The sequence below is a fragment of the Melopsittacus undulatus genome, chromosome 9 (assembly GCF_012275295.1).
Source record: "Melopsittacus undulatus isolate bMelUnd1 chromosome 9, bMelUnd1.mat.Z, whole genome shotgun sequence".
Lineage (NCBI taxonomy): Eukaryota > Metazoa > Chordata > Aves > Psittaciformes > Psittaculidae > Melopsittacus > Melopsittacus undulatus.
In genome coordinates, this window is record NC_047535.1 from 30,611,465 (window position 1) to 30,638,647 (window position 27,183).

A 27,183-nucleotide genomic window follows, 5' to 3' on the forward strand; every position below is an offset into this window, starting at 1 on the left:
ATTTTCAGAGTTTGCCTCATTTTATATCAGATTTTCTATAGCTGTAATGGTCATCTTGGGTTTATTCCTATGCAATGGACAAGGAAAGCATTGCAGCAGTCCAAGTATAAGATCCAGCTGCCAGTTAAGCAATAACAGGTCATAAAACTAAATTGCACAAATGCATTTTTAATTCTGAGAGGCATGACGACTTTTAAATGGCTTCAGTATGTGCAGACTTTATCCAACCTGGCTGAACAACTAATTGAACTTCGGCTAATTTAACTATTATATCCATAAGTGCAAAGCATAAGTGAGGTTTCCAGAATACCAACAGATATTTTTAGTCAGTATTATTGAATGAGCAGTTTTTTTAATTATATGGAAAAAAATAAACGTGCAGATTACCCACCATTTTATGCCACACTGTAACAGTGGAAGAGACAAGAAAATAGACACCATCAACTAAAACGAGAATCAGAATCTGATAGCAACTTCCCATAGGCTCACACTGCAACTCATGACCCTGACTTATACTGCTAAAAATGAAATAATATCAGAATTCAGAAGTTGTGAGGATCTGAACATTTGCTGTTTCATACTGATGACTGTTTTTCAAAGCTCCGCCATTAATACTTCTTTTCCTATTCAAGGTTGTGCAGATCTCTTGAGCCTCTCAACTTCCCCTTTTTAATCTTCTTTTCCTAAGAATAAAAGTGCAAATCTTAAGTTTTCACATTTCAGTTGCAGGCTGTAACACAAGAAAATCCCAGAGCGGTACATTTCAGTGAGCCAGATCCAGAGATATGTGCTCAGTAACTAGGTGCATGCACAAATGGATGCTGACACAACACTCATCCTATGCTGATCTTTCACCTTATTTCCACTGTATTATTTATACTATTAACCCTATGATCTTATGCAGAAAAAAAACCTTTTTTTTGCAGTCAGTGCACTGCTTGTTCTACACAAATGTGGCTTTTTCAATTAGGCAACTAGCAACAATAAAGATAGTTCACCCAGGCGTACAACGTGAATTGCTATGCAAAGCTGTATGAATCAGTGAAAATAGTGTTAACAGACCCTTCTCAGAAATGGAAGAACTAGAGGTTAAGATATTCTTTTCCTGTTCACAGATCCCCCTCCAAGCATCCAAGAACCCAACCCTCTTCCATTCTTACCAAAACAGATAGCCCTTGACAATCATTAAGTAGATTTTCCATTTTAATTAAGCCATTCATCTTGATGTGAAAAATTAATATATAACTTTAAAATGTTACATAAGCTACTGTATCCTGTGACTTGTACAAAAAGAACAAACTCGAGAGTAACATCAGAAGCATCCCTCCACGCCATGCTTTAGCTTTGGCAAAAGAAACAACTCTGGGAGAAAGTGTGACAGTTTAGTCCAGGAATATTCAAGCCTCAGGGTCATCATTCAGAGGACTAAGAAGGCTCTCGACTCTCCAGATTGTTGTATTTGGAAGGGGGTTTTCTACCACGAGATAGAAATCTGCTCCCTGATAACAGAGTACATTTATTTTGTGATGTAACAGCTGCAATAACAGTACTTTCCTACACCTGCATGTAGCAAACAGTCACTGGCTTAGCCCCAGGACCCTTGACAAAGTGTATCTGGATTGAAGCTCAACAGAGGTAGAATTGAAGACGAAGTCTCATATTCCCAAGGGCTTTTAGATGCCCAGTTCTTATGTTGGCAATGAAATCTATTTGAAATCATTGGAAATGAGATGTTTAAACAGCAGGAAAACACCTGGATCTTGGCCCAAAAAAATCCAAGAGGTCAGCCAGCAAAGGGGATATAATTCATTCACTGTAAAATGAAGGGATCGCCCTTTTTAGTGGGAGCACTTGTCACAACTTGGCAAGTTGCAGAAACGATGTAGTGAAATTGTCTTTCAGAAGTATCCCAGCTAGCTTGTCAGATTTGACAAACTTTTACTTTTCCCAGAAAACAACAGGCTTCTTCACCTGGTGAATTGTCCCTTGGCCCTAATGAGGCTATCAGCAAATGAAGAGATGAATTAAAACACTCATTTAAGGAGGCAAAGCATAAAAAGTGAGTTACAGGAAAGGTCAGAGCAACAAGGGTGAATGAAGAAGAGCACATGCCCTGTCACAACTACTGCAGATAGTGAAGGAAACAATTGGGAGAGAAGCAGATGTTGCTGTTGAAGCTGTGCAGATTTGATGGCTGCTGTCAAGGATAACAGAGCAGCCCTAGGTGGCAGGAGAGGGCACACCATTAACTTACACAATGCCGATTGGACTCCCCCAAGAGCCATTTACTTTAACAGCAGTGCTTCACTATCTCCCCTGTCTGAGCAAGTTTAAAGGTGACCTGGTACACTTGTCATTAGTTCCACTATCTTTCCACAGAGACAGCACTTTAATTAAAAAGGTTTGGTTTTTCCTCTTGCAGTGAGCATATTACAATGGGGAAACTTTTAAAGTGTTACTTCTGGTAATATTCTCCAAAAACAATGTCAAAACATCAGTTGTTTTTTATTTTTCTCACCTTTAAAAGCTGTGTTGACTAACTCAGTAGAAAACAGTTTCTGCTAGTGTGGCTTGTCATAATGGTAACCAACTTTGAAAATCCATGGATATCATCAGATTGCATATAGCATCTTGTAGTTCTGGTATCTGCTTTCACTCAGCGTCCCACCAGGGACAGGGTGAGAAGGACCAACAGGCATTGCTCACGATAGCTGTTCTACAGAGCAGCTGCAGCTTCATAAAGGCAGATTCTTCTGCAAGACTTTTCTTGAAGGTGCTGAAAACCCAGGTAAAGGTCAGGTTTAGTCCATAGCTAATCACAGGAGCAGGAATCAGTGACAACTTCATTAGTGTCACATAAGTGCACTATGAATAATGAGCTATGAAATCCTTCACAGTCTATACGACACGCTTGCACACTGGCTGGATATGTCATGGGAAAAGAAGAAAGAATTACACCAATGCCTGTTTGATTCCTGTTATTTTCAGAGCTTCCTAGGACACTGTGTGGTTGGAGTGCCTCCCTCACCCTATTCTTTGACTAGCTTCTCCTTTAAACTCCTCTGTTTCCTCCCTTTGCTGACATCCCTCCAGTGACTACACCATTGGTCTCATGTCTGACAGCATCATCGCTGCCCAGCAGGTAGTCCTCAGCAGCAGTGGAACTGGTCTGACTCACATTAATCTCACCCAGTCAGATCAATACAAGAGAACAGAAGAAATTCTATCTCCTATCTAGAGGAAAGGAAGGAGATAGCCAGAAAGCAAACCACAGCCCCAGCAGTTTTTCTCCAGTGGATATGTACTTACTAACAACCCTGAGATCTCCAGCTAATTTCACACTAACCACCTGCCTGATGGCACTTCCAAATGCTACCAAGCAGGCATAGAAACAACAACCTTGAGGTGAAAGGCTCTGTATCTTATTACTAATCCATAGAGGCTTCCTGTTCTCATGTGATTGCATCTTGTAACTATTTACAAGTGCCTCTTTCAAGCACAAGAAATTACAAGACTTTAGAGTGACTATACACCTTTGGAGCATGCAAACCCGACCGTCTGAGATTAAGCAATGCAATTAACATATTTGTTTCTGCACTACCACTTCCATGAAGAGAACTCAATTGTCTGCACACTGACAGCCCTGGCTAATCCAGTTTAATTCCAGCTTGGCAAACAGAACATTTAAGAAGAAGAATTCACACACCTGGACTGCCATGCTATACCTTCTTTAACGAAATAGTCTGAACCTATATGTCTGCATTAATAAAAATCTAAGGTTTGCCTTAAAAATACTACAGAATTTTTTGTTAGGGACCAGGCATGACATTATTCAGCACGAAAACGCTGACAAAGAAATGTCTTTTCAAAAGTCTTTTTGGCACTTTATATATGATTCATTGCCTGCAAGCTTCCTGTTTAAATACTTCTAACCAAGTAATTTACTCTCCACTCATGTACTACATATGAAATAAATGGAAATTTTAATTGAGGTCTCCAACAAGTTGCTTCTGATAATGTAAAAATAGTAATACAGAAGTTAAGGAAAAATTTTCTCTTATTTTTTGGGCAGAGGTTAAGGGAAAGGCAAAAGAGAAGTAAAATTAAAAAGATTCTAGAATGAGTATAAAATAGTCATTGAGTTTAAAACAATAAAATAGAGCAAAAGATATTCTGCTGTGATTCACTGGCTGTGGTAAGGAAGGATGCATCTTGGATGAATAGTTCCATTCATTCTGAAACTGGTGGCAGATGGCCTGAGGTGGTTATAAATACGTACATTTTGTAAGTGGCTTTAGCTGAGAAGGTATCGGACTTCAGCAACATAACCCCAAAAAGAGTTCACTTTTAGACAAGAAAGCAGGCTTTCCACTACCAATTTCCAAGCATTCTGTGCTGAGAGGTTAAAGAATTATGATCTATCTTTAATCACAACTCAAAACCACATAGCAAGCTACACCAACAAGCTGGCAGTCAATGCCCTCAGAGTTTGATGTGGCTCTGTACAGAGTATCCCTAACTCCATGTTACGTGCTGTGTTAGTTTACAAGGCTCATCAGAGACACTTAGACCTTCAGGTATGGCCTTAAAAACCATCTAATGCTTTACTTAATACAGCCTACTTTTACAGAAAGGAATTTGCCATGCAAGTTCAGAAAAACTTGTGAGTAAAACGGAAGCGCCAGAACATCCATCTATCCTAGCACTTACACATGGGGTGACTAAATCCCACATTTCACTTTTCCTCAAGGCCTATTTTAACTCTTAACACATCCTAGTGACAAGAGCTGAACAACTGAACCACCACAAGGATGCAGGCAAATGCAATTCCCTCAAGTATGATGGCAATTCCAAGAAAGCAAACATCCACAAGAGAGTCCCTGAGCCATACACTGGTTGTGGATGGGACACTGGAAGTATGACAGCTCTCACAAGGACTTTGCTGTCTCTCCATAGAGCCCTCTCAGGCCACAGCACACTGTGCTTTGATGCTCCCAGCTGTCAGATTATACCCAGCATTAAAACTCGGGGAAGTTTTCAAGCACTGGTTCCAAACTGACTGCAACAGTTAAACACCTCAAGGACCAAATCACTGTATTTAGTACAAATTTCACTCCCTTCCTGAGCTTTAGGTAAAAGTACCTTAAATATCAAGTACCTTAGATATCAACAGTAAAAATCTCAGACCACCAACGCCCTCTTGTTAGCTACAAAGGTTGCCCTTTATCCCTCCTCTTGAAACCTATTCAGGTTGTGAGCTAGGGTGGATTCGTTTCCAAGGTGCCCTGGCTTCACATTCATTCTTGAACACAGGAGAGGCACTGAGAGCACTGAATGGCCACCTATAGGTATCTCTTACAATCAAATGAACAACGGGGTGTGTCAAAAGAAGAAGTCAGCTACCCTCCTACCGGGAGCTATTCTGGCTTTCAGTTTGTACTCATTAAATTTTGCTAACTATTAGACATGAAATCAGACGTATTATTTGGCAACAGACTTGACAGCTGCTTTCAATGGAATAGAAAAACCAGCATCATTTGTGTCCTGCAGGAATGCATTTTGTAGTCTGAAATTAAAAGGTGCAGTCATAACTGGGTTTTCCTGGTTTTATTTATTTAAAAGCATGGGCATTTTATCAGGAACTTTGGTAATAAATTGTTATTTAAAAAACACTGAAACTGGGTGAGAACAGATTTATATTTCTTTTAATGTTCCTGTCAATTTAAATCACAGGGATTTCTTTTTAATTGAATTTTTACTTGTCCATCAAATTTCAGTAAAAAGTACAGTAGAGAAAAGGAAGAGTCTGTTAATGTAGACCCCACAAAGCCTGAAAACACTACAGTGAAACAACATTTTTGTTTTGAATGAAGTAGCTAGTAAAAACCTGAGACTACCTTCTTTAAAGGAATTTCTTACGCATCCTTCCTAATACTATAATAGTGTCATGGCTGGTCATGATTCACTGTTTAAAAACAGGTAAGTTTCAGACTAGAGGTGGATGGACATTACTGGGATGAACAGATACTATGCAGAGATTCAACCTGACACCAGTCTGACACCTCATCCTTTGTTAGCATTTAAGTAATTTTAAGCATTTGATACAGGTAGATTATGAGATAGTTTATGTTTCAAGGCACACAGACAATTTATGGAGGCTTACTGCTTAGAAGCATAAAACATCTTTCTTTGCAGGATTCTGTAAATGGCTTGTCCAGAGACCTTTACATTACAAAGTTGATGTTTTTACTGGAGCTGAACAAAGGGGTCTCTCAGCTGCCACTTCAGACCATGGAACAACATGGAAAGTGCTGAATCAAAATCTTTACCTGTAGAACAGAGTGACCAGTTTCCAGCTACTGCCAAAGAGAAAACACGTAGTCTGGCTTCTTTTCGTAAGCAATCAGGCCTTGGGTGTAAAAATAAATACAAGGTGGCTTATGTCTTATCTTCACAGGACTGAACCAAGACAGGCAATTAGGCAAAATGAGAATGGACTCAGTGAAACAATTTGTTATTTGTTTACTATACAGTATCATCTAATAGAGACTCCACAGAAACAAAATCCCTTCCTGGAGGTCTTTGCTTTGCTCATAACTTATTACCCTAGAGACAAGAGATATCACTGATGCTATTTTAATCCACTAAGCTGCCTTTGCTCAGCTATATGGCATGTCTTATAAAACCCCTCTGTGCACAAAGTAAAAATCTCTCTCCTGGCAAGAAGACCTTGAACTTGAAGGTTTGAATCTCTAGCAAGGCAGGCTGTGGTAAAATGTCAAGTCATAATAGTAGTGCAGGATAATGCCTTATATTTTCAAATTCGAGGTTTTGCTGTACTGTGTTAGCACACATCCAGAAGCTCTTGTCACCAGTAATTACTATCCCACAGCAGCTACATAAAAATACTCACCAATTAACTAATTTCATTTTGACAGTTTTGGAAACAGAAGAGGAGAAATATTGATGTCTCCAAACCACAGTCAGCAGCTGACACACATCTTTCTATCTAAAGAGGCTGCTGTCAAACTAATTGCTTATAAAGGTATTTGAGGTGGTTCTATACAATACAGCAGGGATGCATTGCAGAGCCTTCTGCAAGTGTTTATTCTTGGGGTACTATTAAGATTGGTACAAGTGAAAAATAGACCTTGGTGGCAAGAAATGACAACTAGAGAAAATTAGTGTTTATAGATGGCCAGTATTTCAAAGGCTACAGGAATTTTGAGAATAGTAATTGCCTGTAAAAAACAAAGCAAATCTTGACTTTTTCAGCACTATGCACTAAATATTTAATAAAGGAACCTGGAGCTCAGAAAGGTTTAAGACACTGTGTTAGGATATTGAATAAGCTCCTCCAGTAAGCCTCTAAATACATATAGTTAAACACTACCCCGTTTATTTTAATTATTTAACACAGAGACTGAAGGAGGTTAATGTGACCCAGCGGACTTGTTTATGTTGAAAACTATTGCCTCTCCTTACTCAAAAATCTGCATGCTGAGCTGCATCAAAGCACTGAGTTACAAGAGAGCAATAAGGAACAGAGGTTTACAGCTGCTTGCTAACATCCAAATGATAGCAGTTACACGAGGACAGTGACTGCATGAAGGAAGAGATAACAAAAAAGGTCAGGCCCATTGACTTTATTGACATCAATGGAAAATCTAATACATGTAAGAAAGACGCAGAGTTGAAAACACCCTTGATAAATGGGGATATTGTTTGTTTCTAAAGTTCAGGTTTAGAAATATAGGAATAAATTCACACCATCTACCATGCAGCTCACAAATCACAGCTTCTATTTGTCCACCTCTCTCTTCAGACCATGGATGATGTGTCACTTTGATCTTCAGCCTTGGCCTCAAGCGAAGACAATGGAGAGAGCAGCTTTCACTAAGCCACTGAAAACAGTGAAAAAGCCCCAAACCACTTTAAAGAACCTAAAGGATAGTTATTAAACAGCAGGGGGAGAAAACTACTTCTGCAATATTCCACATCCAATCAAAAAGAGAGAAATGATGGAAAGGTAACCATTCACGACCCCACCTGAGGAGAGGGGAAATAATGCAGTTTTAAGCAACACCAGCTAAGGCCCAATGTATTCACCTGGACACCTCTTCCTTAAAAAGCCTAAAAGCTAGTTTTGCATAAGCAAGAAAGGGCTTGAGTTTCATTTTTAACTGGTTGTTTATCAAAAGAAATCTTGATCAAAACCGTTTGGTTTCCTTTGTCTTCAGGAATGTGAGCACAAGATGAGGCTTACTTTCCTTCTCATACACGGCATGCAAAACTGTAAGCCTTGTGCATAGCATGATGTGCCAATGAAAAATATGGCCTAGCTCTGCAATATCTCTGACTATTTCAGAGCAGTGTTCAGAGGCATTGTTTTGATTCTACAAACTAGTATTTATACAACAAAGGTTGTTAAAGATTAAGGGAAAAGCTGAGTGGAAGTCATGGAACTCTGAGAGGATTGGCAAAGAGAAGGCTTTGGAGTTCACTGCACTAATGGTGTTACATTCATTCAGAAGGGAACAAATAATGGAAATTTTATGTATGCATTTCCTAGAAACAAGGATTCTGCTGTGCTAGAATAATCCTGCCAGCAGATCCATGCATGAACGCAGCTTTGAGCTGCTCAACCATTGGAGAGCTACTGACTTAAAAATGCAGAATCCTGCCCAACAGCATGATAAACACTGTTACTTCAGCCATGGTGCCTCAGCCTTTTCCCATTCAGTCTCTAGCACTACCACCATCATCACCTTCTTTGCTGTTATAAACATGGATGACCATGACCATGAGTTGTCTCTAAGTCAGTGCCTTGCCCAAGTGAAAGGTGGTATTCTTAAACACCTTCTGAGATCCATGTGCTGTTCCACAGCTATTCCATTTCCAGCATTAGGTAAGTTTGGGGCTGTACTTTGGGGCTTTGCCTTCTACAAAATCAAAACTTCATGACAATTACTGATTTCACAGTAAATACAACCTCATTTTCAAGCAAAGCTGAGGTACAATGATTCCAAAATCTCTAAGTATAATCAACATAATCTTCAATCATCTAAAGTCTCAGTACTGGGGAAATCATTGGGGCAGAAACAAAAAGGGAAGCTCATCCACACATAAAGAATATTTAAATATAATTAGTGATTCAAATGTTTTATCTGAGAACAAACCCAGGAGGTACTAGTCTTTTTTTACTCGCAGTCCCTAATAAAAATAGCACATTTAAGTCTCAATTATGTTGGCTTATTTTTCCTTTTCTGCAGGATTTTCATTACTGCTTTCCTTTAAAGCTCTCCCAAGACTCAGTTACATGCCCAGAGAGCTTTTAAAGGAAAAGAGCTTACTTGCCTGGCATCTCTTCCCAGCCTCTCTTAGCTCTAATTACAAGGTGAAGATTAAAAAGACAAATGAGTTTTATCATTACATCCTTTGCTTTTGGAGGAAAAACAGCCAACCAAACAAACACAGAAGCCCACAACCAATCCCAAAACAAAAAGCAGTGGAGCCTCCAACCTCAGTGAAACACTGAAATCAGCAGCTTGCAATGGGAGAGGAGGGAGAAAGAAACGATGAAATCCAATTTACAGAAAAGAATTGCTACAAAGCTCCCATGCCTTGTGGCAGTCTTGCATGAGTACAAAGTTGTGCAGGTGCAGGTGACATAATTAGGTCACAGGGGGCAAGGCTTCTTAGAACTATTACATAAAGAAATCCATAACATTTCCCAAATTAGGCTTCCTCCAGGTTTCAAGGAGGTTCAAAACAGCAACTCTGTGAGCAACCTGGACTAAGTCCTTCCTGGCAACACATCACACTGCAGTTACATGATCTGGCTAACTAACTAGTCAATTCCCATCATTATTCTGCTCTCGGCTTGCAATTATTTATGGGATCCTGCTAAACAAACTTTATAACTTTGTCACTGAACATGAAACAAGATTAAAGAGATGTAGTAGGCAAGCTGCCATTGGTGTTTCCCTGTCATACCAGCATGAGGAGTGGCATTGCTCATATAACAAAAGTGAAGTAACAAGACATAGGCTTTGCAGATGGGTAGGATTTCCAGAAGTGTCTAAAAGGTGTTTTCAGTGCTCCTGGGTCAATGACCTTTCCCATTCAGCATTTGCTCCTACTCACTCATAGGCTGCTATCTAATAATCAAAATCTAATGGAACAGTCAGTGACAGTTAGAGGGACTGTAAAATTATGTATGTCCTGCTCCATTAGGAACTTCCAGTCTTTCAGGTTTAAGGGGTGTTTGAAATGCAAGGTGTACATGTGGTTCCACTTCTGGAAAGCACTGCGAATTAAACAATCTCACTAAATACAGAAGACTCAGCCACCTCTTGTTCTCTGCAACACTCCCAGTTATATTCACTCTGAAGCACTCCGCAATTAACTCAGAACATGCTGGACTATTGGATTGACAAGTATCACAATACACAAGAGCAAATGGAAATGGAACAGACAGCTAAAGAGAAAGAAGAAACCATTTGCTCAGGACAAAAACCAAAGCATCATTCTTGCCACCTGCAGCTAGTCCTAGTACTTGGAACAAGAACACAAATATAGGGTTCTACTTAACAGCAGCCTTTTTACGCAACTATTACAACTACATAAATCACCTCGTGATTATACTGCATCATTTCGTAACGATTGTACATGAAAAAATCCCAGTGCACGTCTCCACTATTTCCAAATTCCCCTTGAACTCCCAGTTTTGTATGGATTATTTCATGTGTCCACCAGCTAGCGATGTTCTGTCCTCTCCCTGGATCTTCCATCATCTGCCACCTGGGGCATACAGAGGTGTATTTGTATCTTTGGGATATTCACTCCCAAAGGGTGAATCAGAGAGCTAGATGAATATAGCTAACCAGTTAGCTCCTCTGAATGACACAATTAACCCTAATTAAGAAATCTATTTCTAACAAATCTTCTTTCAAAGTGACTTTCCCTTTAGGCTTTTAAGCCAACGAGATAAATTCAACAGATGGGAGAGTCCCATAAGTCAAAGAGCCTCAATTCCCACTGTGCAGCATCAGCTGATGCACTCAGCCAGTGCACATGGCTTGTGTTAGTAAATTTCAAACAGGTATGTGTCACCATATCCGCAAGCAAGTTGAGAAGGAGGTGAACAAGCTGCCAAAATCTTGTTTCTTTCCAAGATCAAAGGCCACAACAGAGATCAAGCCTGTACCAGCTCCAAGATTGAATTTCTTCCCACAGAATAATTTTCCTAACTTTATTACCTCAACATTCTTGCCTAGTACCATCACTAGGACCTGCTGCTGGTATTAAGTCTCTACTACTTATCCAAAAGGAACTACTGTGGGATTACTGATAATCCAGTCACTGGATGTCACTGCTACAGCATTTATAGGTCCTGATGCTCTGAGTAAATAGTCTGTGTTTTAATCTCTAGTTTCCTGCTTACAACAAACAGCACCAACTTCAGCCTACCCACTTAACACCATATTCATGCCCTGGTAAATACAAGTATTTCCTAGTAAACTTAGGATCACGTCCAATAAAAGCAGGTATGATATTTTAATTTCTGTGGGACTTTCTCATACTGCAGAGAGCCTTAACTGTATAGATCTCTTTTTCCTATACTGTACAGACCAGACACACAGCTGAAGAATGTAGCACTGACACTAAGGTGAACTGCCCACACTTTCATCCTAATGAACTGTCAGCCTTGGAGGCGAGCTGGATCCCCTTTAATTCTTGCATACATATGAAGTATCGTAGGTCTGAGCACTCAACACAAAATCAGGACATTTAGTTAAGTAGTATGTTGCGCTTCTACAGGTACAATGATGCACAAGATGTTATAAATTTTAAGTAACATAATTTACATTTTAAATAGATCCAAAAATTCAAACAATGCTTCAAGTAACATGAGGAATGTGTGATTGCTCAAGGTCAAATCTGATTACAAAGCCTGCTAAAATGAGGATCATTCCTTAAGCAGTGGGAAATGTGTCCGCACTATCTGGAGGTAAATACCTGCCTGTTTGAATCACTGTTGATATAACCTCATAAAAATAGGAAGGGAAATGCTCAGTCTTGGTTCTCTTTCCAGGCAAAGTTCTACCTGATGTTCAGCAAGCTGGGCTGGTCATTGTTGCAGTCTGACCCACACTAGGTACGGGGCACATCACCTCCTCACTGGCTGACTCAGGCCCCTGGCCCTTTGACGATCTAGTACAACAATCTGCATTCTTGGACGCTGTGAGAGGAGGACACTGAAGACCAAGCTGTGTCTTCCCTGGATACCCAGAGGCAAATAACAGAAGATTAAGTAGGGAGAAAGTCACATGAAAGCTGGGAAAATATATTCTAAGCTGGACAGGCCCATTACTTTAGACAAAAAAAGGGAATATATGGATGTGTTCTGCTGCTGCCATCCAGTGGGGAGGTCGAGTAGATAGCACTGGAGTAAAGATCGATGACCAACAAGGGCTGAGTCCAAGTCACTGTCAGATTGATGCTTACGCTGTGCTTTCTGTCAATGCCATCCAAGACAAAAGTTTTCAGAGAAAGTAAAATAAAATAGGTGCTGAATAAGAAACTGTTGTAACAGTCTGCTACTCCTGCACAAGGACAATAGAGGCATTCTGCTCCCTGGCTCATTCCTGGTGCTGCCTGTGAAATCACTCTACAGACCTGATTCACTTCGATCCTGCAGCTGTTTAGCTGTTTCAAGATGCTGGAGCTGACATACGAATGGTTGCACAGAGCTTTGTAACTTGCAGGATCTCAGCTTATACCACCACAAATTTCAGGTTTTCAAACTTACAAATTTCATTGCAATTAAACTGGAAGTTCAGCAACTACCTCTCATAAATGCATTTGAAAAATCCTACTGACTCCTACTGTGCAGTGATAGGTACCTAATATCTTGTTATATCTGGCTTTAAAAGCCCCTATCTGCCTTGTTTCAGTATGTGGGAGCTCTGAATATAGATATGTGGAGCAAAATGGAACTCTGATACTCCACTATCTACTTAGCATGTCCTCATAGATAACAGAGGGCCTCAGAATTCATAAGTGATAGCATAACATTTTTGTTATCAACATCATTACTTGTGGATGATGAAGCAGAGGCAATGACAACAATTTTAAGCCAACTCAAATTGTCAGGGTACGGCCTACAGGGCAATTTATGAAGAAGATAGATTTCTGATGCTAATAGGACTCTACAGCAAGACATCAATACACAAGAACTTCTCCAGCAAATCAAGGAGAATGGGTGGAAAGCAGTGGGAAGTGGACTGACATCAGACTCAGAGAGAGGAAAAGACAGAGCTTTCCTCAGTGGTCTGGCTGCACAATCAGGACAATCTTTCTGAAACCATGAGATGCTGCTGGGACTGATTCTTGCTTATGTTCATATTTTTCACACCTTTATAATGTTTCCAGTAAAATTCCTACAAGGAACATAAAATTATAATTTTATCGACAGCATAAAATCACACTACACTGGACTCTTCCAAACAGCTGTAGTGATAATAGCAGTCAGCAACAAAGGGGATGATGCTTTCTTTTTGGTGCATGCATGTGAACTGTGCCCATAAACATCATTTACCAGTATTGACATCAAGCTAAACCATCAGCAGAATGGGAGAATCACAATCCACATTTAATCTGGTTTAGGCACTGAGGATTTATGCACATCAGCCTAACTCTTTGATTATCTTGGTATTTGTACAGCAGTCAGAAAAACTGACATATGTTGTCTTCTTTGCCCAGGCAACCTTCCTGAAAATCAGGATACAATCAGAGTCCTCTACTCTCCAGGAAATCCTGCCCCTAGAAACTTAGGGCTGCCCTCTGAGCATGTGCTATACATTGCACTAGACACCAAGTCAGATTTGTACAAAGAATCTGCAAGTATATCTGACCTTATTTTCTGCCATATGCTCTGTTCAGCTCTCTCTGAGCAAGACACCAAAGCCCAGGACACTCTCAATGCTTAATTTCCAGATTAATTTAAGATAACTATGGTTTTTTTTTCAGTAAACAATTGTCCTTTGTACCAATAAAACGCAAACCAAGCATATACCAAAACACAAAAGGACCATTTTCCTTTCAAAAATAATTAACTATGGCATTACAGCCATTCATAACTTGCACAGCCATACAAACATTGCAGAGACAAAACCTGCATAGTAGAATCATAGAATCATAGAATAGTTAGGATTGGAAAGGACCTCAAGATCATCTAGTTCCAACCCCCCTGCCATGGGCAGGGACACCTCACACTAAACCGTATCACCCAAGGCTTCATCCAACCTGGTCTTGAATACTGCCAGGGATGGAGCATTCACTACCTCCCTGAGCAACCCATTCTAGTGCCTCACCACCCAAACAGTAAAGAATTTCTTCCTTATATCCAATCTAAACCTCTGCTGTTTAAGTTTCAACCCATTACCCCTTGTCCTATCACTACAGTCCCTAATGAGTAGTCCCTCCCCAGCATCCCTGTAGGCCCCCTTCAGATACTGGAAGGCTGCTATGAGGTCTCCACGCAGCCTTCTCTTCTCCAGGCTGAACAGCCCCAACTTTCTCAACCTGTCTTCATACAGGAGGTGCTCCAGTGCCTGATCATCCTCGTGGCCTCCTCTGGACATGTTCTAACAGTTCCATGTCCTTTTTACGTTGAGGACACCAGAACTGCACACAATACTCCAGGTGAGGTCTCACGAGAGCAGAGTGGAGGGGCAGGATCCCCTCCTTCGACCTGATGGTCACGCTCCTCTTGATGCAGCCCAGGATACGGTTGGCTTTCTGGGCTGTGAGTGCACACTGCTGGATCATGTTCATTTTCTCATTGACTAACACCCCCAAGTCCTTCTCCGCAGGACTACCATGAATTTCCTTTTTGCCCAACCTGTAGCTGTGCCTGGGATTGCTCCGACCCAGGTGTAGGACCTTGCACTTGTCATGGTTAAACTTCATGAGGTTGGCATCAGCCCACCTCACAAGTGTGTCAAGGTCCTTCTGAATGGCATAACACAAAGAATAATCTCAGCCTTTGCCCACTTCTACCAGGTTACTGCTTCTTCATGTTTTAAACTTTAACACTTATTTGGATGCAGGGCAGTAGAATTAACTGAAACCCCACAATATTTAATCTCTGACTCTAGTCCAGAGGGTATGTAATCATTAGCTCAGACCTATTTGTCTCCCTCTCATTTCATCATTGAATGTGATCTTTGAATTTCAATTAGCTTATCAAGTGCCCAACAACATCATGAGATCCTGTCTCCACTGAAAGTGATTTCTGCATTTCTTCTTCCTTGAAGACAGTCATGTCCTGTTCATCCTGTCAATCAGCCTGACATTATCTTCCTTTCACAGAGCAGAGAGCTTAAGTCATCAGATTTATGCAAAAAGTAACAAGTAGCTCTCTTTGCCCCAGAGAACATTTTGCAACTGGATGTTGTTCTTTATTCACACTCTTATTGAAGCACAGTGTTTATACTTGTGTATTTCATACTGTGTTTTTATATTCATCAATTCTTTTCTTAATGCTTTATTTCCAGTATAACATCACTGACCTTTAAAAAATAACCCAAACAATTACTTACTGATTTTTAAACAGATACAGGAATAAAAGTAAAGAGAAAATTGAAGAGGGTATTTAAGAAATCCATTAAGTCAAAATGGAATTAAGATCCGAAATACATCCTCATATGCTATTGTAACTCTTCTGTTACAACACAGGCCTCTAAAAAAACCACAGCACCCAGGTAACTCCAGTGATCAGCATCTTCCTTTCATGCTTCTCACCCTGTCTGGTATCTCCACAGTAAATCAAAAGTACCTTTCCTTTTATTTAATCCTGTAATCTCACTCTTCAACTAAGCAGTCATTCCAGCTTCACAGGGAAATAGTATCTCACTAAAAACACTTTACTGGCTTTGTGTGAGCCAGAATGTTACACATCTTGCTTCTGCCCTAGGACTTGATTGTACTTTTAAGGTTTCTACCACTGTGGCTGATCAAATGGTGGCGAGGAATGGTACTGCCCTTGTCCTCGGAGAAGCTCAGACACTGCAATCCCTGAAGAGTGATGCTATCAAACGGTTGTTTCAACTGTGCAGTGCCAGAGTGCTGTGGGCACCCCCTAAGATGGATCCTACTAGAGCCGTCAGAACTGCTGGAGGACCGAAGTGAAAGAGGGGTCCTGGCCTTATGGTTTACTGTGTACTGAATGGAGAGACAGTCTTGTCACCTGCCACAGACAGAAGGACCCCACTTCTCTCCCCATGCCCAGAGGCAAGTGGCAAACCAGTTCTTAGTGAACATGCTAATATAAGAGCAGTGGCAATTAGCAATATCCACTGTCTCATTACAACCATCTGCTGAAGCTGCTACAAACCAGACATCTTTGCATGGTTTGTCCCTGATTGAATTTATCATCTCACAACATGTAGTTTCTCCTCGGTCATGCAATGACCTTGCTAATACTGTTTACCATCTAACAGACTGAAAGCCCGTGCATACTCCATTAAAACAAAAACACAGTGAGCAAAACTCCCTGTCTGTAAGAATGGAGTATTTAGCACTCAATGCAAAATGTTACTTGTGATTAAAAAATGACATTTCTTTACATGGCCGTTTGATCAAGTCATCTAATGGACTCTGGACTAGGAAACATTTTAAACAAGTTTGGGAAGGAGCTTAACAATCGCTTGTCAGCTTTGATAGTTGCATGCCCTCGCTGTAGGTGGCCAGCACAGCACAATGACGGAATTTAAGTACTGCTCTGCGTTGTTTGCACAAATAGTAGCCCAGGTGCCAAGTCACAGGCAAGACAATCTAAACGTGACCTTTGGCACTGCTCTGCAAATGAGTCCAATTTGCTCCCAAGATCTGGAAGCATTCACCACACATACATGTGTGTTTCAGCCCCCCATCTGTTAAATGAGAATAATCACACTTCATTTGTAAAGCACTTCATGTTCTGCTGACAAACACCTTGTATCGCTTTGTTCTCAGTGAGCCTGGCTGACAGAGTGGAGTTATTCCAGCTTACTGCTGTTTATTTAGATTGAAGCACTTGGGGCAAAGACCCTTCTCTTTTGTTGAGGGGCAACACAGAGAATGCTGGATCACCTTTATCCCTCTGCTAAACTGGTCATTCTGCAGCCATAGTTCTTTTTAATGCTGTTTTGACACAGTTCTTGCTACAGAAAAATGAAAGTGATTTTGCAAAAACCCTGCTCACGCCTTGATTCAGATCCAGAATTCAGTTAATTCAAATCCTGTGACACTGGGGAAGGGCCAAGAAAATGCTTTCCATAGTCACCATTGGATTAGATGTGTTCCCCTAGAAGAGGCTATAGTTTCAGAGTAAACTCTCTTTTCTCTCTAGCTTGGCACAAACTACCACGTGATAGAGTCTGATAAAAGAATGTTTCTTTACATTAGCATAGCAGACTTATTTGTCAGTTGTAGGCTAATTATCCTGGCTCCTTGTTTGGGGACTGTGGCATCTCTTGCAGTAAATTGCATTTTGCTGAGGGAAGGAATTTTAGTGCATTTCTAAAGAATGTCAATACAAACTTGTGTGGTTTTTGTATTTCCAGTAAAAATAGTGTGTGGCGAGGGAGAAAAATAGGACGCCTGCCATAGTATTTCCAAATTCAACATCAAACTAGTGCTTTTTCCTACATAGTTCAAACAAAAGAAAAGAAAAAGCATAGGACTGATAATAAAATCCACTATGTTGTTCCCTCCCCATTCCTGAAACCTTGGAAGTACAACAAAATCTGGACATTAACCCAAAATAAGTAAATTATTAACCTCCATTGTGAGCAGCCACTTCCAAAACCAGACAAAGGTTTGGGGGACACAGTCAAGCAAGTGACAGTCATAAAAGGCAAGATACATTTAAAAACACTGAAAATACAAGTATCAGTTACATATTAATTCCTCAGTGACCCAAACAGTGCCGACTCCAATCAGTTACACCTAGAGAACAGTGGGGACCTCTTTCTACATTAATGGCTTAGATGAGATATTTCTGTTGCTTTAATTCTGGAGATGTTTTTTGTTTGATTTGTTTTTTTTCCAGTTGGAGGAATACCAGTATCTGCTGGAAGGACTCAATAGACAGAAATCATCAGCATATCCACAATTTGGGCCAGACACTCATGTTTCTGGCATGATTTCTGCCAACTGACATAATATGCACTTCTTTCAAATGATGCTTTGACTTGATTTTCATACTTTCAGTAAATTATATTTTCTAAAGACAATCTAAGAAAACATAGGAATAGCAACAAACATCAGTGATGACATACAGTCAAAGATCTTCCTGTCTGATCGCCTCTGAAGAGGGCATCTCTGCACAACAGTAAGTCGAAACTGGACAGGCACCATTCCTTTGGGTGACAAGGTATTTATTTTGCCTCATTTTAAAGATAAAATTGGTGGAGAGGGGCACAAAGTGTTTTCATGATTATTGCTTATTCATGAAATACAGTAATCTGGCTCCATAACTTCCAGGGTTTCAATATACTTCTTATCCTATCACCAGACTATGCAAACAACATCACTGGGACTGCGGCAGGAGGGAACATGTCAGAAAGCCTTGATGTTTTCATACTGCATGGTGTATAGGGTAGTATAAAACAGCTGTAAATAAATATTTATAGGGAAAACAGATACTTCTATGCTTTTTTCCAAGCAATTTTGTCTTTCACTGTGCTGTGTATTGGGTTAGGAAGAGCACTGAATCCAATCCGGTACCTTACAAAGGTCATAGCTATGAATGAGCGCCTTGCATTCAGTTCCTCTCTCCCCTTTTGCACTGTTGTGGAAAGAGAGTTGTACTCTAACCAAGAATGCCAATGCCACCTCAGAGTCCTAGAATACCCTCATCTTCATGTCCCATTCAGTGCCAACCCAGGGGCAGTATGGAGAAAGAGGGTCAGCATGCCCTCTATCAACTTTTATTTCCTGCTATGTAAAAGGAAACCTCCCATAGAAAAAGGAGCTACAGAAGAAAGGATCTTCAGAGCACAGGAGATAAGATTTCTCAACCAAATTTTTGCTTTGCAATTGCCTACAATTTCATTTTGCTATCAGGCATCAACAGCCACCATAAAACTAAAATCAGCTGTGTGCAAAACCATACAAGGACTGGTTAACAAAATCACGATCTGTTACACATAGATCCTGCCATTCCACCCCAGAAGTACAACACGCCAAGCTAATTTGCTGAAATCTGTCTGTGAAAAAGGCAGTAAAAAAACCCTGGTTATTGCAAAATATTCACTGCATCTTAGGATGCCAGTGGAAGAACTGATACTAGGAAATTAAGTAAACAGTAAGTAAAGCTGAGAGAAACCCTGCCTCAAACTTACCTGGTCATTATTTCTTCAAACAAAGAATAGCAACCATCACATACAAGGCATACGTATGATGTCCATCACAGAAACAGAGAAGAAATAAAGAAAGGGGACAAAATAAATAAAGGCAGGTCAAACACTAAGCAATAGAACTGTTGACCCTAGAATTTTATACTCATAACTTCAGTCATTTGGGGGGTATTGTTAAAGTTTGCCACCATGGAAGATAATGAATGTCAGATGCAGCCTCCACTTCTGTGCTGATGGATAGCATCTCCAGGCTGATGAGAGGAGATTACCCTGCTAAACCCTACAAGACATCTTTAATCTCCTGATTCAGAATCCCTTGTCCTCTACCAGTTGTTACCCTCCTGAAGGAATGCAAGAATGCTGCCAAACACTGATAAATAGACAGCTGCAGCAAAGGGCTATCAGCAGCAATCTGGAGGTGCTCCGCCAACAAAACACTTATATGTTAGTTAAAAAAAATACCATCTCCAGGTTCTTCCATTATTAATTAAACATTTTCTGGTTTCTAAGAAGAAATGCTTGCTCAAATGTGTCCTTGAAAGCTGACACATCAACACTGTAAACTTTCAAACTAATGTTGAGGGACAGCTCTCTGGCAGGGGAAAATACTGTGCTTGGCATGAGAGCAGAGCTGAGCACTTCTTCACACAGTCCAAGTGGATTAGAAGGTGGGGTGCGTTTGCTGCTACAGCCAAGTATGACAATTAATTTCCTGCTTTTAAATATAGGGTGAATATTTTGTACCCACCAATAGCCAAAACCATGAGCAAATGGAAGCCAGCACAGAGGGTCAGCATGTCCAAACCTGCTTCTGAATGCCCCTTCATTTGACAGCACAGACAGAAGTAGACACAAAGTCTAAATCACCAAATCAGCACAAACTGCTATCCATTTCTATGGACTTTTATTCAAGCCTGTGCAGTCACTCATTTGGGATGAAACTCTCCAGTGGCACAAGGCCTTACAATTACATTTAAATTGGACTCTAAGTCTGGGACAGACTCTGTGCTCCTATTACAATTAATGTAATTGTAAGGCTGTGGCAATACAGCCCATGCAGCAAACACAGACAAGTTGATCAATAGCAGAACAGGCCCTAAAGCACTTTCCATCCTTTAAAATGGCAGTGATTTGCAAAACACTGACTGATGAATTCTGTAAAAATGACTGGCTTAAGCATTCATAAAATCATAACTATGAAGTCAAACTTTTCTGCTGGGGCCAAAAAAACATATGACGCATCCAGAGCAGGCTGGAAACTAAATCACAGAAGAATCACAAACTCCCACTTCAGTGAGGTCAGGACTTCATCTTAGGAAGGACTTTTAATCATTTCAGAGCAAGGAATTCAATACAATTCCTTCACATTTCAATCTAGTGCCTTCATTACTCAAGCATCTATCCTCCTAAGGACTCAAAGTGTTGACCTCCATGTAAACCCAGAGTAGAGCTCCTGAGTAGAACACATTCCAGTTTTTCTTGCATCACTTTGCCCAGCTGAACTCTCAGGACAAGATGCTTTCCATCCTACTTGTGGATTATCACTTATCCAACCATTTCTTTCTCCCCACATTATCAGAAGCCTGTACATAAAATGTATACAATAAAAAATTATTATATTGGAAATATAAGTTCTAAGTTGGGAGAAGTAGATTCAGACAAAGATTAAGACAAAGAGCAAAGAAAGCTTTCTTGGTTAGGATGTTGGTCAATGGAATATAAAGATTACCATTTATTTGAGCTCACAGCTGTGTAAAAAAATGATTGTGTCAGTGTAAAATGAATAAAATAAACACAGTGTTTTCACAAGCTTTCTCCAATGGCTTTTAAACAAGGTCACTTTGATACTGCGGAAAAGAGCTTGGCTTCAGTCTCCTACTGTACCAATTGATATACAGGACTTAGCCATTTGTGTGGTAAATGAAACTCCATCTTCTTTTTGTTAGAGAAGATGGTCCATCCCCCCCTTTTGAAATGTAATGAAATATGACGTGCAAAACCTGCACATTCACTGATTTGTCTGTAATTCCACACATACACCCCAACTCCCTGGAATATGAAAATCTTTTCATAGACAATCACAATCCATTCATGGAAAATGATACCAGAAGCTACATTTTACCCTATAAAAGACTAGATTATCATTGAATTGGCTTTTTACTGGTAACACAGCTATGCATCCAAATTGAAATCATTGTCAAAATCTGTCATATGTCCTAAAAGTTCCCATTGTTACTGGGGGAGAGGAGCACGGAAATCAGGAAAATAAGAAGTATTTCTTCATCTTCTTTTCCATCTCTGAAATAAATACACCAACAAACCACACAGTGAACTTCGCTCCTTTTTGTCTTAAAGGGAACCTATTCCTCAGTTGAATTGCTTTGCCTGCCTTATTACTCGAAGAGATTACAGCCAGGGCTGTATGTTGTAGCTACCCTATATTTAGAAGGTGGATAATAAAACACATAAATAGCACACTGAATAAAACATTAAGACATAAAAGGAGTTAAACGGAACAGAGGGCTAAGGTTTATTGTGCAGTAACCAGGTCTGACCCGTTAAAATACAAAGTACTCATAATTCTAATTAGTAAAATGCACAGTTACTATAAATCAGGGGAAAGCAAGAGGGGTGCTGATCTGTGACTGTGCGCTGGAGCCCCTTTCACAGCCTTGCAGAGCCCTCTGGTGGAACTGGGAACCAAGCCCGTGGCTACCCAATAGCACTGAAAGAATGATGCTACAACCCCAAAATAAGGGGACAAGAAGACTGGGTTTCCCCTTTTTCCTTGAAAGCAGCAATATTTCTAAGAGAAAGCTGCATTTTTCACACACACAGCCTTCAGTTAAGCAGGTAAAGTCCTAGAGCCTGTGTAAAGAAAGAATTTTTCCTCTGACTCCAAAAGAGCAGGATCTTGTCCACAAATTCCTAGAAGCCATGAAAACCTGCAATAGATGCAGAACTATCCAGTCTATCAGACCATCTGAAACCAGAAACATGATCAAGAGGTACTGACAGTTCTGAATTCCATCTGACAGCAACATTTCACATTCAGAGATAAAAAAGGGGGGGGGGGGGGAGAGGGGGGTCCTGTAAGCCAGAACAGTTTTAATACACGCCTCAGCACATGATTTGCTTTTCTGTGCATAAAGGAACAGGCTCCTGTTTGGGATGTTCTCAGCATCATTTATGCCCACCTCCCACTCAACCCCCAAGTCCAGTCCAACAGCATCACTGAATCCCTTTACTGTGATGTTCATTTTCTTCATCTGATGCCTATTTGACTGATCCCACACCCCACACTGACAACACATCCAGGTTTTACCTATCATAGGCTGCTAGTCCTTCCTCACCACCTAATAAAGAGCAATGAAGTATGTACTTTCCCAGTGTGGTATGGAGGTTTAGGGGGTGATTCTTCCACTCCTCCAAAGTACTGACTTCTCTGTGCTGTTTGGGACACAGAAAAGAATTATTAAACACCTCATTCAACACATACCCTCTGTACTGCCTTCAGCAGGTCTGGTCTGGATCTGTCCAGGATAGGTCTTGGATTCAGGTCCACGTACATACAATACTTGCCACTACCAAATGACAAGAGTGCTATTTCTTATGATAAACAAGTGACTTTGACCATCCCTCTGACAGGTTAGATCAGCACCTCTTCAGTTAGCAACCAAATAAGAACAAAAAGAAAAGAGACAGACACATTCTGGAAAAGATTGTTTTCTGTGAGCCATAGCCAGGGCAGAAAGGGAGCAACAGCAAGGAGAGGCTTTGTCTTCTGCATCAAGTGCATTATTCGCTCAGATTGCTCTCACACAAGCCAAACCTTTCAGTACATGTCTCTCCCTGTTCATGATGCTGTTCAAGCATCAATCAGAAGAAAACAAAGGAGAACATTCATGGAATCCCAGAGAATTATCACAGGTCCCACTTCAGGCCCTGCTCAGCAGAGTCTACAAAAGAAGCTTGTCTTTCAGAGGTAATGGAAATCACTGGTCCTCTGAAAACCGGTTAGGGCAGCATTCTGGTTGTTGGAGATCACATCTAAGATGCCAAGCAACAAATTACAAACTTTCAGCTGGATTTCACTAAGCAAAGACATAGAGTTTACAACAGCTCAGGCTGGTGACAATTCCCTCCAGAACACACTTCCCAGGCTCTAGTCATGCATATTTGCTTGCCACTGCCATTTTTAACAAGACTTGTGCTGTTTAACCTCCAATAACTCTGTAAATAAAACAATCTTGCAGCGAAACAAGGAAAAAAGTCCACAAAAAGAAGTTGCTACTCACTCTTCTGGCTGGCCAGAAAAGCCAGCTGTCCCAGTGCACTCAAACACAGGCAGTGATTTCTCCCTATGATCTGCACCATCCTGCAGGTGCAGCAAGGAAGCAAACTGCTACCAGCTGCATTACCACTGATGTCTTCACTTGAAACCACAAAGAAAAAAGAAAACTTGAGCTGAGTAAAACAGCTCAGAGACGACTTTGGCCCTGCTTAAAACTACATATGGATGTTTATTAAATACATGGATTCCAGGCATATTAGTAATAATGGGCTTTCAAAAAATCTAGAACCTTCAACAAGTAGAAGGAGGCTGGCAGCATTTCAGGTGAACATCATCACATAAAACACAGCAGCCACAGAAAAGCCAAGCTGCACTGTTAATTCATGATAGAAACTGCTCAGCTGGCTATACCACTTAATGGTCTGCAAGTCCAGTCCTGCCGTGAGGTGACCTGAGGAAGTGTCTTTTCAATGCTTCATCATGTGTGGATCCTGACTTATAGCAGTGAGATGGAAACAAATCTCCTCTGTTACTAAATGTATGTTGCTTCATTCAGCACAGCATGGAATTGATAGTTATATTGGTATCAGTTAGGTACGCTGAGAGCCTGAAATACTGCCCAATTTTAAATAGCCATAGTAAGGTTGGTGCTTATGCTTCTCTCAGTTACTGTCAGTGCAAAAGACAAACAAGGGTAATTCAGAGCCACAAAGTCAAATGAATATTCTGACATATCTTCTCTACATAGACATACAGGAAGCCTGCTGAAATAATCTGCATGAGCAGCATCTTCAGTGAGCTAATGGTAATGAGAAGGAACATCTCTCTTTTACCTTTTGCCTAGTTAACTCTGCCAGTCAAAGCAATTACAGTGTTCAAATGAAAAACAGTCTGTGGCCTCCAAGCTGGGCTCAAGATCCAAACTGCTTCAAAGCAATGGCAGGATTGGCTTGCTAGATTGAACAGACTCTTCACTAACAGTTATTAGATGGTGGAGAATATTTTGCAGAACAAAAGAAGCCAGATCTGTCTTACACTTTATTACAGTGGAGAGGCCCTTTTTTGTCAAAGTGATTGCTCAGTGGCATTCTCTCCCACTCTTCAGAAACAGAATGGGTATTGGGTCCTTAAAGATCTGGTCTCTGTTCCTGCCTGAATATTGCAGAGACAGCTGTCAAATGTCATTCTTCCAGGCACCATGTAACATGACCAAAGTCAATAACTGTCTTTTCCCAGATTAGGGTCCTTAAAAATGGCAGCATTTTGAAAAGAAAGGAGTCAATCTGCACTTCTTCAGTTCTATTGCCTGCTCTTAGTTAATAAACTTCTTTAGCCTTGATGAGTAAGCACTTTTTCAAAAGCCACTAATGATGGCAAGTACATAGCTTGAAACACGCTCATTTTTGGGAGCAGACACAATATGTTCTTAAAACCCAGACCCTCCTGAAGGATCCCAGTCTCATAAACAGATCGTATTTCCCACCTCAGTACACTCCTGTCAGGTTACAGCTACTTGACCTAAGGGACACCAGACAAAGGTTTTGCTAAACCCAGAGCTTGAATCCATCCCCCTGATGTGCTTCAGGACATTTTACTTTGAAAAAATATTCATGTTGTCTATTGAGTGGAAGAATTTTATCTCAATTACCATCCAAGAACATGCTAATTTGTATTAAACAAAGGAGGCTAATTATCTGCTTTCCACAAAACAGGCTACACTAAAACAGCTAAATTATTTGCTTTCCTGGTGAACAAGACACTGCCTTGCTCACAGATCAGATTCCATCTGATCATACATTAGAAGGTCAATCTAGGTGGTATATCAAACAGCAAAGATAAAATGAGGCTGGGAAATACAAGCCCCATGAGGAGAGCCCCCAAAGCCTTCTGAATGCTCTATGATGCCATAGGGCAGACACAGGGAGCTGGAGAATCAAAAATGGGGTGACTGTTTCATTGCTACATGAAATAATAAAATGGGACAGGGATCACTTCCATGTATGCATAAGAAAAACTCATGTTTGGGGAAGAATATGATACAGGAGTCTAAAAAGATGTATAAATGTCCCAGCTTCAAGGATATCTAATTGAAAAAGAGTTCCATAATCTATGACCAAACTATTAATGAAAAACAGAATCTTTCTTTAGTCTACCAGAGAAAGCACAGTACTTAAATCTGCTTAACAGTCAAGCAGCTTGTGTTCTACAGTCAAATCTTTAATAGGGGGGGAAGAATTCATAGTGTCAATTAAAACTATGCAGCCAAGCATTCCGAAATGTTATGTTAAAATGATTGTCATTATTTACATAACACACAAAGATTGTTCATCCTACAAGCCTACAACACAGGATCACTACTGCCTCATTACGGCTATTTCCCTTACACACGCTAAGCACATTTTTAAAAGACAAAAGTAACATTTCTTTCTACAAGACTCTTCTCTGAAAGACAAAAGCTGCAGAAAGCTGTTCCCCAGGTTTTGCCGTGTAGTCAGCTCTGAAATGATCTACTGAGCAGCAGTTGTTTACAGGAAAGGTCAAGAGGGCCTAATTAACTTGTCATTGTGCATAGGCCCCCTTCCTCATTGAAGTGGTTCGACTAGTTTCCATAACAGCTACCTGCAAAGCAGTAATATAGATCATCCTCTAACACTGTATTCTCTGAAATTACTTTGTGGGCTTTTAAGGCAATGTCAGTTATTCTCCATAACCTGTGACTGTGTCTTATGGCAAACACGAGTGCTGCACAGCACCAGGTAACACAGAGCTGGTGATGGATAAGGCAAAGAGGTGGTTTGTGTAGCTCTTAGCTACACACACTGCTGATGGGCATGTAGACAGACACAGCAGTTATATGCAGGTCACAGTCAATCCTGCTTGCCAGGACGTCAGAGATTTTGGTGCCCAGATAAGGAGACTTCAGCTCCTGCTTCTGATGATCACAGGAAGCAGCCAGGAAAGAGATCAATAGGTTGTCTCATCTGGAGGATGGAGCCTCTAACAAATGCATCCCCACTTCCTAGCACTGAGCTGAAGTGGATGCTAACATTAGACCTGGACACACAGGAGTCTGGCTGAGAGCTAAGAACATTGCATGTGGATCTAAGGCATTATAGAATGATTTGGGTTGGAAAGGACCTTCAAAGATCATCTAGTCCAGACCCCCTGCCATGAGCAGGCACACCTTTCACTAGAGCAGGTTGTGCCAAGCCCCTTGAATACTGCCAGGGATGGGGCAGCCACAGCTTCTTTGGGCAGCCGGTGTCAGGGCCTCACCATGCTCACAGAAAATAACTTATTCCTTATATCTAATCTAAGTCTACCCTCTTTCATCTTAAAGCCATTCCCCCTAGCACAGAGATGTTATATCGAAGATCCAGTCTGGCACTTCATGAAGCCAATCCCACTTGTTCTGAGCCATTTCTGTCATTTCTGAGAAGGTACTACATTGTGCCTCGTAGATATACCCTACTACAAGAG

The 27,183-nt window shown here is 40.7% G+C and overlaps 1 protein-coding gene across 1 annotated transcript in view; it reads right to left on the reverse strand.

Moving 5' to 3' along the window:
* Positions 1-27,183, reverse strand: part of TAFA4 (TAFA chemokine like family member 4) — a 76,042-nt gene that overhangs the window by 20,580 nt on the left and 28,279 nt on the right. The gene's annotated exons all lie outside the window — the stretch shown is intronic.